This window comes from Ranitomeya imitator, chromosome 4 (genome assembly GCF_032444005.1).
Source record: "Ranitomeya imitator isolate aRanImi1 chromosome 4, aRanImi1.pri, whole genome shotgun sequence".
Classification (NCBI taxonomy): Eukaryota; Metazoa; Chordata; class Amphibia; order Anura; family Dendrobatidae; genus Ranitomeya; species Ranitomeya imitator.
In genome coordinates, this window is record NC_091285.1 from 576967893 (window position 1) to 576982846 (window position 14954).

Below are 14954 nucleotides of genomic sequence, written 5' to 3' on the forward strand. Positions count from 1 at the left end.
TTTTTAGTTGTTGTATACAAGAGTATCATTTCAACTGAACAGCAGACCAGACCGAGTCGTCAACTTGGTATTTTCTATTTGTTTCTGCTCAAAGTCAAGAAATCACAGACAACATTTTTGATGAACACATTGGAAAACCATGAGCCATAAAGAGTATGGCCTCGACCCATCATTTGCAGATTCATTTTAATTCACTTTTCTTGTGGTAATCATTAACGTTTAAAAAAAAAGAGCTTAATTCCTGTCATTAACCATTTTTTTTAGACTTTTTGAGCAAAAGTCACATCTGTTTAAATCCTTTGAAAAAGATGCAACTTTTGAAGAACGACACCAAGGGGACTGAACGAAAGTTGCGACAAATTTAGCAACTTTTTAAAAAGTGGCAAATAATAAGGGCAAAAACATCCGAAATCACTAAACTCTGCCATAAAGCAGAAAGAAACAGGCAAGCACAAATAAAATAAACTTAAAAAAGAGAAAATAATGATTTCGGTGCACACATAAAAAAAGTTGCAAAATACAAAAAATGGGACAAAAATAAGTGGAAAAGCAATGATGAACCGGGGTTTATAAGTACTATTCAATGTGCCTACAAACTACAAAACTGATATGAAGACATTTGTTGCTTTCAGTGTGACCTGTAACCTAATGATAATTACGATCATTCATCTGTACATGTTACACCAGCTTCACAAAAAACATGGACATCACTTTTCTTTTTTTTACAGACACTGGAAAAAAGTACTTTGTTTTTCCGAACTGTCCAAGACTTTCTGGATGGTTGACCACTCAAAGACCAGATCAGATTCCCTTTATCTTTTCATATACCGTATTTAAATTACAATGGAAATAAAGCCAGCTGAGTTTTCCTTTATTTTTCAAATGTTCACAATTGCAGATTTTTTTTCTATGAAAGAAATTTGTTTTATTGAGGGAAACCAAATACAAATCCTACATGAGTTGTGACCCAGCAATCAAAAAAGTAAAATCTCTCTAGGTTAGTATAAATGTACTGCTGTGGCCAAATGTTTTGATACCATCACAAATATAGGTTTTCACTTTTGCTGTTTCAGTTTTTTTAGTGGTTCTTTGTGTTAACTCTAGATTGTTATAAAGAGTGATCAGATGAATTGCAAAAAATGTAAAACCATTCCTCACCATCAAAATTAATATAATTACACAAAAACAAGTAGTGATTAGTGATGAACGAGTGTACTCGTTGCTTGGGTTTTCCCGAGCTCGCTCGGGTGACCTCCGAGTATTTATAACTGCTCGGAGATTTAGTTTTCATCGCGGCAGCTGAATGATTTACAGCTACTAGCCAGACTGAGTACATGTGGGGGTTGCCTGGTTGCTAGGGAATCCTCACATGTAATCAAGCTGGCTAATAGCTGTAAATCATTCAGCTGGGGCGATGAAAACGAAATCTCCGAGCAGTCATAAATACTCGGAGGTCACCAGAGCGTGCTTGTGAAAACTCGAGCAACGAGGACACTCGCTCATCACTAGTAGTGATAAGTAGTCGTGCTCGCCACTACTCAATCGAGCATTGGGGTGTTCAGGTACGCTAGGTACTCAATGGAGTATCGCGGGACTCGAGCGCCATGCTCGAGTCCCACCCCCCGCATGTTTCACAGCAGTTGGACAGCCAAATAGAAATGCATGGATTGCCTGCATGTTGGCTACTGGCACTACTGTGACTCACCGGCCGCATCGTGTCTTATATAAGACCCAATGATGCGATGCTCGGCACACTCTCCTCGGAAAGCAGTTCAGGGAGAGTTGAACTAGGAGGGAGAGCTTAGATTACAGCAGGGGGAAACGACTGGGAGAGAGATGTCACTCCTGTGCTGCTGCTGATGAATCCACAATGGTTTCCAATGGTTAAAAATGTATTAATAAAACAGGTTTACAGGTCAATGCATTTCAAGGTGAGGCAGGACTTCATCAGGACAGAAACCTAGATTACAGCAGGCATATAGGTGTTTAATTGCTATTGCAGTACTTGCATAACGCTGCTGTACCATTAAAACAAAAGTCCTTTTCAGGGTTACAGACTGTCCTTTCTCTAGTAAAACTGCTGTTACCTGCATTCAGTGTAGGGATAGCTGGTGAAGGAGGGATAGTTTGGGATTAGAGGCATATAGGTAGGGTTTATCGCCTTATAGTCCTTCTATAGGTATATAGCAGCTTCAACCAAAAAAGAAAAGTCCTTTTCAGGCGTACACATTTTCTTTTCCCTATTAATATCGGAAAGTTTGCAGGCATAAACTACCATTCAAAAGTTTAGGGTCACTTAGAAATTTCCTTATTTTTGAAAGAAAAGCACAGTATTTTCCAATGAAGCTAACATTAACAATGTATAGAGTATATTTCTGAATCATTTAATGTGGTAAATGACTATTACAGCTGCAAACGTCAGGTTTGTAATGCAATATCTTCATAGGTGTACAGAGGCCCATTTCCAACAACCATCACTCCAGTGTTCTAATGGTACTTTGTGAATGCTAACTGTGTAAGAATGCTAATGGATGATTAGAATACCCTTGAAAACCCTTGTTCAAGTATGTAAGCACAGCTGAAAACAGTTTGGCTGATTAGAGAACCTATAAACCTGACCTTCCTTTGAGCTAGTTGAGAATCTGGAGCATTACATTTGTTGGTTTCATTAAACTCTCAAAATGGCCAAAAAAGAACTTTCATGTGAAACTCGACAGTCTATTCTTGTTCTTAGAAATGAAGGCTATTCCATGCGAGAAATTGCCAAGAAACTCAAGATTTCCTACAACGGTGTGTACTACTCCCTTCGGAGGAGAGCACAAACAGGCTCTAACCAGAGTAGAAAGAGAAGTGGGAGGCCCCGCTGCACAACTGAGCAACAAGACAATTACATTAGAGTCTGTAGTTTGAAAAATCAACGCCTCACAGGTCCTCAACTGGCAACTTCATTAAATAGTACATGCAAAAAGAGCCCTGACGCATGCGCACTGCAGTACTTTACTCTGCCCTTGACAGGACAGAGAAGAACGCCTGCGCAGGAGCGCTGTGTCAGGAGACTGTGTGGATGACAAAGGGACGCATCATCCGCACGAAGCAAGCAGGATGGCAGGGATGGTAAGAAGATGGGAGGCACCGGACCAAGACCAGCGACCCCCAATGGACCGGACTGCCCCGCAGGTGAGTATAATAAAAGTTATTTTTCTTCTATTACAGGTCAGGTTGGGGGCAGATATACAGCATTATAGAATGCTATATATCAGCCCTGAAAGGTGATGGCTGTAACTCGTATCGGCCAAACCTGGTAACAGATTCCCTTTAAGACTTTACAGTATAGAGGAATTGAGGCTATGTGCACATATTAAGTGTTTGGTGCAGAAATTTGTGCACTGTATCTGCATTTCATACCAGAAAGAACGCAGCAGCAAAAATGCACATTTTTGCTGAAATTTGTTTTGCTTTCATTTTTGGTGCAGATTTTCCCCACTCAGTAGTATGGGTGAAATCTATAGCAAAAACGCTGAAAGAATTGACATGCTGCAGAATTAATTCTGCACCAAATCTGCAAGGAAAAAATAAGCAACATGTGCATGAGACCTCAGGATTCTCATTCACTTTTTTGGCATCAGGAAACCCTTCAGGTTTTGTGACAAATCTGCACTGAAAACGCAGAAAAAGGGCAACTTGCACACAGTCTAAGGCCACGTTCTCACGGTCAGTATTTGGTCAGTATTTTACATCAGTATTTGTAACCAAAACCAGGAGTGGAACAATCAAATAATAAAAACACGTCCCCACTTCTGCATTTATCACCCACTCCTGATTTTACTGTAACTTACAAATACTGATATAAAATACTGACCAAATACTGAACATGTGAACATGGCCTAAGGAGCACAGTGGTCCGCTCTAGAAGAACTAACAGCCTTCCAAATATTTAGCTTTATTTTTGGCTAGGTTATGCAACCTACTTTGTTCTATTAGCCTCAAAACTTTTGGTCACGACTGTATAATAGATTAAATGTGCATTTACAGCTGCCAATCCACCTGTTAAATGTTTAGACAAGCTGACAAACATTGTATGGACACAGAAAAATCATTAATATAATTATTCTGTGCATATAGAAAATAATGTATTGGCAGCACATCTCCTGTTTACACAGCACGACGTGCTGTCGAGAATGTTCATTTTTAAGCTTGCTAAGAAATCATCACACTTGACAAACCACTGGTTTGCTTGCTTGTTGGGTGATTTCTGTCATAATTAGATGGGACAACAATTAAGAAACAAGTGTTCCTAGAAACTCTTTGTCCCCAATAAAACCAGGAGTGGAACAATTAGAGGAAAAGTATAATAGAAACATATGCACCACTTCTGTATTTATCACCCACTCCTGGTTTTGGCTTACAAATACTGATGTAAAATACTGACCAAATACTGCTAGTGTGACGGCAGCCTTATAATGGAGATGTAGTGTTCATGCTCGATTGCTGCACTATTCATTCCCTATGGGGCTGCTGAGTGATGTGCTTGACTGCTCCATAGAGGATAAATGGAGTGGCAGTCAGGCAATATAAGTGCCCTGTCGGGGACAAAAAAAAACAAAAAAACATTCTGCATATTGACGAGGGAAAAAGCCGTAGTATTACAACTAATGCCACCAAACAGAAAACAATCCAGACAATACAGTAATAGCTTTGTCATCAATTTCTCACCAGCGTTTTTCTACTACAAGACAGAATCATGACAGTAGAGGCTGTAACGGGGTCTACCAAGCTGGGGTACCTCTTTCAGTACCGCCCCGTGTTTTAGGAGGTCCACTCTGCTTTTGCTGGATTCTGAATGAAGGACGCTGGCTGGAATTCCTTCATTACGTGAGAGCATATAAAGGCTGACGGCTACTCCACGTATTTCCAGTCTAAAAGTACACACTTTATTCACAGCACACAGAATATATAACACAGATACACAGGGCAGGCCAATAGAAAAAGCAGGCCAGACATACATTACAATAGCCGCAGGGGGCCGGAGCCTGCTGATATTTACTGTGTGAATTACAAAGGTGGGGGAGGACAAAAGGGGAATATCGTGTCCCCTCTCCCCAGGGGCGCAGCCTGTGGACTGATGCATTTCACATGGAACCTATTATACATAATATATACTGCATAACATATTCTTGGTGCTGGGGGTTCTGTAACACGGCTAGCATGGCCGAGTGGTCTAAGGTTCTGCATTTAAGCTCCAGTCTCTTTAGAGGCGTGGGTTCAAATCCCACTGCTGCCACCAGTGTAACGGGGTCTACCAAGCTGGGGTACCTCTTTCAGTACCACCCCATGTGAAATCACTTTCTCTTTAAAATGACCAAGGAATAAATACACATTAGCCAGATAAGTCCTGATGGTTGGTACACACAGTTTGACTACTACATTAAAGGGGTGGTTCAAAACGAACACGGATTTAATCCTAAATGTGTCTATTTAATGTAATAATCTAATTGCTTTTCTAATACACTTTAATTAAGAATTCCCTACTGTTTCCTCTCTACACGTCTGTTTTGATGACGCATAATTTAAGAACCCACAGTGCATGCTGGGATACTCAAATGAGTTGTCATCAGGTGGCAAAAGCTGTGGTTACTACCCCTGCCTCTGTGCCCACCCTGAAAAGAAGCGTCATCAGTGATGTCCGTTTCATGGGCTGGGCTAGTCCCTGCCGTACTGAGCATGTGTCAGTTGTCAATTCTGATGTTCGCTTAGTAGGATCTTGTCACTCTGCAATATTCTTTTTAATGGACAGTGACAGTGCGCTCCCTCAGCTCTGATCAGAAGTGATGAGCTGGCAAGAGAGCGCACTGTCAATGCGCATTGTAAGAAGAAAACTTGGTGAGCAGTAAAATCCGGTCCAGCCCCCGAAACCAACATCACTTTGGATACCTTTGGAGTGGGGGGGGGGGAATTATTTGATATTGTTTATTAACATACCACACACCAACTTAGAACATTATAGACATACATAGGCCTCAGACTTCCATTTTTTTCATGTTTTTTAAAAATGGACAACACATGGATGCTTCTAGCTGGTGGTGTGGAAGTAGCTGTACTGGGTGTGTGTATCTTAGACCAGTCTCACACGTCCAGATAATTCCGGTACCGGAAAAATCGGTGCCGGAATAATCCGTGTCCGTGTGCTCACGTGGCACATCAGTGTGGCACACGTGCGGCATCCGTGTGCCGCCCATGTGCCGACTGGGTACCACACGCACCGTGCAGGAGACAGCGCTACAGTTAAGTGCTGTCCCCTGCATCTGATGCTGAAGCCGCCATTCATTTCTTCTCTCCAGCAGCGTTCACTAGAGAGAAGGAATGAATAATGTCAGGAGCTCTGAGTGGCTGTGTTCAGTGTGAACAGTGTGCAGTAAGTTAGTAGTCCCTCATGCCTTCTGGTGGCCACGTGCCGACAGACTTTTAGTATTTGGGTGACACATCCCCCAATCATGCCCCCCGCCTCATTAATCACTAATCCTCACCCCTATCCTTCTCACACTATGAGAAACTATCGCAACCCCTCACACTTAAAATCTGTGCCACTGACCCCCACCCCCCTGCTTCCTCTCTCTGGGGCACTTTGGAATGCCCACTCTATATGCAACAAGCTCCACGTGATCCATGATCTCTTTACTTCCCGCAACCTTTCCTTCCTGGCCCTCACTGAGACCTGGCTCTACGCCCCCTGACATGGCCTCGCCTGCAGCACTGAGCTACGGTGGCCTCCAATTTACCCACACTCCTCGCTCTGGCAACAGACACGGTGGAAGAGTGGGTATCCTTCTTTCTAAAATCTGCTCCTTCAACCCTATCCAACCCCCACCCTCCCTTATCCTCCCTTCTTTCGAGGTTCACTCTGTCCATATCTACTCTCCCTCCAATCTCCAAATGGCGGTCATATACCGACCATCGGGCCCGGCCACTGCCTTTATCGACCAATTCTCCACCTGGCTCCTTCACTTTCTCTCTGCTGACATCCCAACCATCATCTTGGGTGACTTTAATATCCCTACTGACACCCGCCAGCCAGCAGCCTCCAAGCTACTGGCCCTTACTTCATCCTTTGGACTCACTCAGTGGTCCTCCACAGCCACCCACACAGACAGACATATACTAGACCTCATCCTCACCCACCTCTGTTCCTTATCTAATCTCACAACCTCTCCCTTCCCCTTATCTGACCACCATCTACTCACCTTCTCATCCTTGTCCTCCTCACCTGCCCCCCATGTCCAGGCATTACCACATCCTCGCAGAAACCTCGCACATTTAGACATTGACAGACTCTCAGACTCTCTCCTACCCCTGGTCTCCATATCTTCACTCTACGACACGGACAGTGCCACCGCTTTCTATAACTCCACCCTCACATCAGCCATAGACTCAGTCGCCCCTCTCATGCATGGCACAGTGCGACGAACCAATAGGCAACCTTGGCATAACAATCTCACAAAAAAACTTTGACAAGCATCCTGGGTTGCGGAGCGGCGTTGGAAGAAAACACGCCTGCCAGACGACTTCACTGACTGACTTTCAAACAAGCTACATTTGACTTCAAATTAGCCCTCACCTCCGCTAAACAGACCTATTTCACTAACCTTGTATCTTCACTATCCTAAAACCCAAAACAACTATTCAGCACATTTACCTCCCTCCTCCACCCACCACTGTCACCTCCAACTCCCCTCATCTCCTCCGAGGACATTGCCACCTACTTCAAAAACAAGATTGACCAAACAAGGCAAACCCTAACTGTTCCAGGACCCCAAACACTCCATATACCAGACCACTGCCCTTCCCTAATAACCTCTCTCTCCAACATCACTGAAGTAGAGCTTACTCGCCTCTTTTCCAAATCGCACCTCACCACCTTTGCACTTAACCCCATCCCCTCCCACCTGCTCCCCAACCTCACTAACATGCTCATTCCAGCCCTAACCCATCTCTTGAACCTATCGCTATCTTCTAGTACCTTGCCCTCGGCCTTCAAACATGCCACCATCACACCCATCCTCAAAAAAACTAACCTTGACCCAACTGCTATGCCCAGCTCCCGCCCCATATCACTGCTCCTGTTTGCTTCAAAAATCCTTGAGCAGCATGTCCATGCTCAAATTTCCTCCCACCTCTCATCTAACTCTCTCCTTGACAACCTCCAATCTGGCTTCCGACCCCACCACTCCACCGAAACTGCCCTGACAAAAATTACTATTGACTTACAGCCAAAGCTAACAGACAGTTCTCCATCCTCCTCCTTCTTGACCTGTCCTCTGCTTTCGACACAGTTGATCACTGCCTACTGCTACAGATTCTTTCTTCCCTTGGCATCAAAGACCTTGCCCTGTCCTGGATTGCCTCATACCTTTCCGACCGCACATTTAGCATTTCCCACTCCCACACCATCTCCTCATCCCGCCCTCTCTTTGTTGGAGTCCCTCAAGGCTCTGTCCTAGGGCCCCTACTTTTTTCCATCTATACTCTTGGCCTAGGACAACTCATAAAGTCCCATGGCTTCCAGTACCACCTGTATGCGGATGACACTCAGATCTACCTCTCTGGCCCAGATGTCACCTCTCTGCTGTCCAGAATCCCGAAGTGTCTGTCAGCCATATCCTCCTTCTTCACCTCTGGCTTCCTAAAACTCAATGTAGACAAAACTGAACTCATCATCTTTCCCCCATCTCACGTATCCCCCCTACCTGACCTATCTATTATGGTAAACAGCATCACGCTCTCTCCCGCACCTGAAATCCGCTGCCTCGGGGTAACTCTCGACTCTGCCCTGTCCTTCAAACCGCACGTCCAAACTCTTGCCACCTCCTGTCGCCTCCAACTCAAAAAGATTGCCAGAATCCGTTCCTTCCTCAGCCCACAATCTACCAAAACTCTTGTGCATGCCCTCATCATCTCCCGCCTCGACTACTGCAACACCCTCCTCTGTGGCCTCCCCGCTAACTCTCTTGCACCACTCCAGTCTGTCATCAACTCTGCTGCCCGGCTAATCCACCTCTCTCCTCGCTACTCCCCTGCTTCTCCCCTCTGCAAATCTCTCCACTGGCTCCCAATTCCCCAACGAATCCAGTTCAAACTACTAACACTGATCTACAAAGCCATCCACAACCTGTCCCCTCCCTATATCTCTGAACTAATCTCCTAATATCTTCCCTCACGTAATCTCCGATCCTCCCACCACCTACTACTCTCCTCCACACTTATTTGTTCCTCACACAACCGCCTCCAAGATTTCCCCCGAATATCCCCCATCCTCTGGAATTCCATGCCTCAACACGTCCGACTATCCACCACCCTCGGCTCCATCAGACGGAACCTGAAAACCCATCTCTTCAAGAAAGCCTACAGCCTGCAATAACCATTCTGCCGCCTCGCCATCGCCAGAGCCGCCGCCTCGCCATCGCCAGAGCCGCCGCCTCGCCCCCACCTTCGGCCTCTTCCCCACTATCCCATAGAATGTAAGTCCGCAAGGACAGGGTCCTCTCCCCTCTGTACCAGTCTGTCATTGTAAACTTGTTTACTGTAAACGTTATCTATAACTCTGTATGTAACCCCTTTCTCATGTACAGCACCATGGAATTAATGGTGCTATATAAATAAATAATAATAATAATAAATAATAATATTTAAACAAGAGGTCTCCGCAATATATCTTCTGTAATCCCTCCTATATATTTAATGCAAATGTAATAACACCTTAATCCCATATGACGTACTATCCCGTCGAGGTGGGGCGGGCCTTAATTCCCACCGACGGGATAGTAAGTCATAGGCGATCGGCCGCTCTCACGGGGGGAGCGCGGCCGATCGCGGCCGGGTGTCAGCTGACTATCGCAGCTGACATCCGGCACTATGTGCCAGGAGCGATCACGGACCGCTCCCGGCACATTAACCCCCGGCACACCGCGATCAAACATGATCGCGGTGTGCCGGCGGTACAGGGAAGCATCGCCCAGGGAGGGGGCTCCCTACGTGCTTCCCTGAGACGATCGGTACAAGGTGATGTGCTCACCTTGTACCGAGGTCTTCTCCCTGCAGGCCCCGGATCCAAAATGGCCACGGGGCTGCATCCGGGTCCTGCAGGGAGTACTTCCGGGTCAGGAGCAGGCTGCAGCTGCAGCTCTGTAAGCCTGCAGCGATGAGTGAGATCGCCGATCTCACAGAGTGATATGCAAACTGTGAGATCGGCGATCTGTGATGTCCCCCCCGGGACAAAGTAAAAAAGTAAAAAAAAAAATTTCCACATGTGTAAAAAAAAAAAAAAAAAAATTACTAAATAAATAAATAAAAAAAAAAATATTATTCCCATAAATACATTTCTTTATCTAAAAAAACAAACAAACAATAAAAGTACACATATTTAGTATCGCCGCGTCCGTAACGACCCATCCTATAAAACTGTCCCACTAGTTAACCTCTTCAGTGAACACCGTAAGAAAAATTTAAAAAAAAACGAGCCAAAAAACAACGCTTTATTATCAAACCGCTGAACAAAAAGTGGAATAACACGCGATCAAAAAGACGGATAAATAACCATGGTATCGCTGAAAACGTCATCTTGTCCCGCAAAAAACGAGCCACCACAATGCATAATAAGCAAAAAAATAAAAAGTTATAGTCCTGAGAATAAAGCGATGCCAAAATAATTATTTTTTCTATAAAATAGCTTTTATCGTATAAAAGCGCCAAAACATAAAAAAAATGATATAAATGAGATATCGCTGTAATCGTACTGACCCGACGAATAAAACTGCTTTATCAATTTTACCAAACGCGGAACGGTATAAACACCTCCCCCAAAAGAAATTCATGAATAGCTGGTTTTTGGTCATTCTGCCTCACAAAAATCGGAATAAAAAGTGATCAAAAACTGTCACGTGTCCAAAAATGTTACCAATGAAAACGTCAACTCGTCCCGCAAAAAACAAGACCTCAGATGACTCTGTGTTAAGGACTGGCGGAACGCACCAAGAATCAGATGTTATGGTATTAGGTGCGTTCGCAGTCCGAGGTCCACCATGCAGGTAAAAGACCCTGCTGCTAGTAAGACGGACTATATGGCGGTACTAAGTATACACACATGGGTTAACTTCACCCTGCGTGAAGGAAGCGATCCTGTTGCGTCACAGGACCGCAGTACCGCACATAAAGCGCGAGCAAGAAGTCAGCGGACTCAACCCCTACACAGGATTGAAGTCCGATTAGACACTTGCTAGCACAACACCGCAACTGGGTGTGTCAGAGGAACATAAATAATAATATTAAGGCACAAGAGTGCGTGCGGTGCCGCACTGACGGACGCCACTAACCACCCAGGCTTGGGTCAGGAAAGCGCAGAGCAAGCGCACAGCGCCGTACTGGCGGACACAGCAACTGGTAGCTGTAATGTGTGTTTCGTGCTGTTGGATAAGTCGGGCGCTAGATAGCAAACATACACCTTCCGCGAACAGACATTCAATAGGGAGGGTTATTTAAAGAGCGACTTTCACTCACAACACACACACATATTTACAAGACAATACTAGCGCATGGCCGTGCGGTCATGCGCAGTTTATATAGCTGCAGCACAGGAAACAGCTACAGAAGTTTTGCCCTTTCAGGACCTGCCAAAAGGACCAATGGGATGTGCTGCAGTACCTGAGCATGTGACCCTCGATCTCCAACGGGAGATCCTGCCCTGGGCATGCTCAGACAGAGAAAAGCAGGACTTAGATCCAGAAACGTCCACTCGCCGCTGCCCAGCACTGGCTTCAATGGCAGAAGCAGGAAAAGCAGCAGTAACTCTTCGCAGAGTCAGACTGAGCGAGACGCTGGGATCGACGTCCCTGCTGAGCAGACTCCACTGCGGCTGGAGAAGAATGGGAGACCGCAGCGGAGACGGATCGAGATTCCCCCTGTGCAGCAGAGGAAACTCGACTCCTAACACTCTGTGGACTCAAATATGGAAAAATTATAGGTCTCAAAATGTGGAGACGCAAAAACTTTTTTGCTATAAAAAAGCATATTTTAGTGTGTGACAGCTGCCAATCATAAAAATCCGATCTAAAAAATGCTATAAAAGTAAATCAAACCCCCCTTCATCACCCCCTTAGTTAGGGAAAAATAATAAAATTAAAAAAATGTATTTATTTCGATTTTCCCATCAGGGCTAGGGTTAGGGTTAGGGCTAGGGTTGGGGTTAGGGTTAGGGCTAGGGTTGGGGCTAGGGTTGGGGCTGGGGTTAGGGCTAGGTTTAGGGTTGGGGCTAGGGTTGGGGCTAGGGTTAGGGCTAGGGTTAGGGTTGGGGTTAGGGTTCGGAGCTAAAGTTAGGGTTAGGGTTGGGGCTAAAGTTAGGGTTAGGGTTGGGGCTAAAGTTAGGGTTAGGGATGGGGCTAAATTTAGGGTTAGGGTTGGGGCTAAAGTTAGGGTTTGGATTATATTTACGGTTGGGATTAGGGTTGGGATTAGAGTTAGGGGTGTATCAGGGTTAGGGGTGTGGTTAGGGTTACCGTTGGGATTATGGTTAGGGGTGTTGTTGGATTAGGGTTTCAGGTAGAATTGGGGAGCTTCCACTGTTCAGGCACATCAGGGGCTCTCCAAACGCGACATGGCGTCCGATCTCAATTCCAGCCAATTCTGCGTTCAAAAAGTAAAACAGTGCTCCTTCCCTTCCGAGCTCTCCCGTGCGCCCAAACAGGGGTTTACCCCAACATATGGGGTATCAGCGTACTCAGGACAAATTGGACAACAACTTTTGGGGTCCAAGTTCTCTTGTTATCCTTGGGAAAATAAAAATGTGGGGGGCTAAAAATCATTTTTGTGGGAAAAATAAGATTTTTTTATTTTCGCGGCTCTGCGTTGTAAACTGCAGTGAAACACTTGGGGGTTCAAAGTTCTCACAACACATCTAGATAAGTTCCTTGGGGGGTCTAGTTTCCAATATGGGGTCACTTGTGGGGAGTTTCTACTGTTTGGGTACATCAGGGGCTCTGCAAATGCAACGTGACGCCTGCAGACCAATCCATCTAAGTCTGTATTCCAAATGGCGCTCCTTCCCTTCCGAGCTCTGCCATGCGCCCAAACAGTGCTTCCCCTGCACATATGGGGTATCAGCGTACTCAGGACAAATTGGACAACAACTTTTGGGGTCCAATTTATCCTGTTACCCTTGTGAAAATACAAAACTGGGGACTAAAAAATCATTTTTGTGAAAAAAAAAAGAATTTCTATTTTCACGGCTCTGCGTTATAAACTGTAGTGAAACACTTGGGGGCTCAAAGCTCTCAAAACACATCTAGATAAGTTCCTTAGGGGGTCTACTTTCCAAAATGGTGTCACTTGTGGGTGGTTTCAATGTTTAGGCACATCAGGGGCTCTCCAAATGCAACATGGCGTCCCATCTCAATTCCAGTCAATTTTGCATTGAAAAGTCAAATGGCGCTCCTTCCCTTCCGAGCTCTCCCACGCGCCCAAACAATGGTTTACCCCCACATATGGAGTATCAGCGTACTCAGGACAAATTGCACAACAACTTTTGTGGTCTAATTTCTTCTCTTACCCTTGGGAAAATAAAAAATTTGGGGCAAAAATATCATTTTTGTGAAAAAATATGATTTTTTATTTTTACGGCTCTGCATTATAAACTTCTATGAAGCACTTGGTGGGTCAAAGTGCTCACCACACATCTAGATAAGTTCCTTAAGGGGTCTACTTTCCAAAATGGTGTCACTTGTGGGGGGTTTCAATGTTTAGGCACATCAGGGGCTCTCCAAACGCAACATGGCGTCCCATCTCAATTCCAGTCAATTTTGCATTGAAAAGTCAAATGGCGCTCCTTTCCTTCCGAGCTCTGCCATGCGCCCAAACAGTGGTTTACCCCCACATATGGGGTATCAGCGTACTCAGGACAAATTGCACAACAACTTTTGTGGTCTAATTTCTTCTCTTACCCTTGGGAAAATAAAAAATTGGGGGCAAAAATATCATTTTTGTGAAAAAATGATTTTTTATTTTTACGGCTCTGCATTATAAACTTCTATGAAGCACTTGGTGGGTCAAAGTGCTCACCACACATCTAGATAAGTTCCTTAAGGGGTCTACTTTCCAAAATGGTGTCACTTGTGGGGGGTTTCAATGTTTAGACCATATAATGAGAAGAAAAATGATGCAGCACTCACCCTAGGGTGAGTGCTGCATCATTTTTCTTCACATTATATGGTCTTGTACAAAACTGACGATTGCATAGCACCACCCGCAGCTCACAGCAAGGGAGACCTCATCTGTCCTTCTGAAACAGATCGTTTAAGCGAATCTCCAATTGCGCTATAGTGAAGCTATGTGCCGATCATCTTTCTGTTTCTTGGTATAACGAAGTGTTTCAATGTTTAGGCACATCAGGGGCTCTCCAAACGCAACATGGCGTCCCATCTCAATTCCAGTCAATTTTGCATTGAAAAGTCAAATGGCGCTTCTTTCCTTCCGAGCTCTGCCATGCGCCCAAACAGTGGTTTATCCCCACATATGGGGTATCAACGTACTCAGGACAAATTGTACAACAACTTTCGGGGTCCAATTTCTCCTGTTACCTTTGGTAAAATAAAACAAATTGGAGCTGAAATAAATTTTGTGTGAAAAAAAATTAAATGTTCATTTTTATTTAAACATTCCAAAAATTCATGTAAAATACCTGAAGGGTTAATAAACTTCTTGAATGTGGTTTTGAGCACCTTGAGGGGTGCAGTTTTTAGAATGGTGTCACACTTGGGTATTTTCTATCATAGAGACCCCTCAAAATGACTTCAAATGAGATGTGGTCCCTAAAAAAAAATGGTGTTGTAAAAATGAGAAATTGCTGGTCAACTTTTAACCCTTATAACTTTCTAACAAAAAAAAATTTTGGTTCCAAAATTGTGCTGATGTAA

At 44.6% G+C, this 14954-nt stretch overlaps 1 protein-coding gene and 1 non-coding gene across 11 annotated transcripts in view; one reads left to right on the forward strand and one right to left on the reverse strand.

Moving 5' to 3' along the window:
* The window catches only part of MEGF11 (multiple EGF like domains 11), a 739878-nt gene that overhangs the window by 45675 nt on the left and 679249 nt on the right, over positions 1–14954 (reverse strand). The window lies entirely within an intron of this gene.
* TRNAL-UAA (transfer RNA leucine (anticodon UAA)) lies at positions 5199–5281 on the forward strand. The gene has a single exon. It is a non-coding gene; the product is annotated as a tRNA-Leu (tRNA).